The sequence below is a fragment of the Fukomys damarensis genome, unplaced genomic scaffold (assembly GCF_012274545.1).
Source record: "Fukomys damarensis isolate Sample0158 unplaced genomic scaffold, DMR_v1.0_HiC HiC_scaffold_22, whole genome shotgun sequence".
Lineage (NCBI taxonomy): Eukaryota > Metazoa > Chordata > Mammalia > Rodentia > Bathyergidae > Fukomys > Fukomys damarensis.
Window position 1 is genome coordinate 23,309,975 of NW_022900934.1, and position 1,482 is coordinate 23,311,456.

Below are 1,482 nucleotides of genomic sequence, written 5' to 3' on the forward strand. Positions count from 1 at the left end.
AAAAAAACCAAAAAAAAAAAAAAACAAAACTACAAAAACTCAGCCAGGTATGAACACATGCCTGTAATCCCAGTGCTTAAGAGGCTGAGACAGAAGGACTTCAGAGAGTTCAAGGCCAGCTTGAACTACACTGAAAAACAAAAACCCCTAATATCTTTTATTCAACTTTTATATGCATTGATGATACTTTCCTGAATCAGATGATGGTGATGATTGGTACTGGGGATTGAACCCAGGCCCTTTGCAGTGAACTACATCCCCAACCCATGTTTTTATTGTTTGAGATTCGGTCTCACTAAGTTCCCCAGGTTGGGCTTGAATTTTTTTTTTTTTTTTTTTTCCTTCGTACCAGGGATAGAACTCAGGACTTTGCACTTGCAAGGGCAGGCAGCAGAACCAGAGCTAAATCCCCAGTAGGGCTTGATTTTTTTGTTGTTGTTGTTTGTTTTGTTTTTTTGAGACTGGGTCTCACTATGTATCTCAGGCTGGTCTCAAACTCACAGTGATCCTGCTGCCTCAGTCTCCCAGAGTGCTAGGATTATGGGCATATACCACTGTACCCAGCCTGAATCAATTATTTCTATGATGATCATCAAATGATTTTGTAATTCTTTTTGTTTGTTTGTTTGTTTGTTTTTTGTTTTTTGAGACTGACCTGGAACTCACTGTGTAGCCCAGGCTGGTCTTGAACTGCAGTGATCCTCCTGCCTCAACCTCCCAAGTGCTGGGATTACAGGCGTGCGCCACCAGGCCCAGCTGTAATTCTTCTTTCTATATTAAGAGCTTTCCCTTATTCTCCAGTGATTAGTATCTGTATGGATTCTTATTAAGTAAATTATAATTCATTATTTTGTTAAGTAGCTTATTACTATCTAATGCTCAAAAAGTCCAAAATTTGTCCAGGGAATCTCCCTAAACTGGGTTTTTTGTTTTGTTTTTTAGATTTTTATTAGCATATGTTTGCAGTATGTAATGATTACATTCATTGTGGGAATATGTAATATTTTTTTAGATCTCTCCTTCTCTGCTCCATCTCTTGATCTTCTATTGCAAAAGATCTAGCTATTTCCTATTATCTTTTTTTTTTGGTACCAGGGATTGAACTCAGGACCTTGCTCTTGCCAGACAGGTGTGGCACCACTGAGTTAAATCCCTGGCCCTTTTTTATTTTTATTTTTTGGTACTGGGGATTGAACTCATGACCTTGTACTTGCCAGGCAGGTGGTGGAACCACTGAGCTAAATCTCCAGCCCCCTCGCCCATATTTTGTTCTTTATACTTAATCTGATTTTGGGGTGGGCACCGGGGATTGAACTCAGGATCTTGTGCTTACAAGGCAGGTGTGGTGCCACTGAGCTAGATCTCTGGCCTCCTTAATCTGATTTGTATTCCAAGCTATTTTGTGCAAGTCTGGTCTCTCTGAGCCTTAGTTTTTGTTTTTTGGAGGGTTTTTTTTTTGTTTTTTGTTTTTTTTTTTTTTTT

The 1,482-nt window shown here is 39.1% G+C and overlaps 1 protein-coding gene across 6 annotated transcripts in view; it reads left to right on the plus strand.

Moving 5' to 3' along the window:
* The window catches only part of LOC104873345 (RNA-binding protein 12), a 52,260-nt gene that overhangs the window by 48,655 nt on the left and 2,123 nt on the right, over positions 1-1,482 (plus strand). The window lies entirely within an intron of this gene.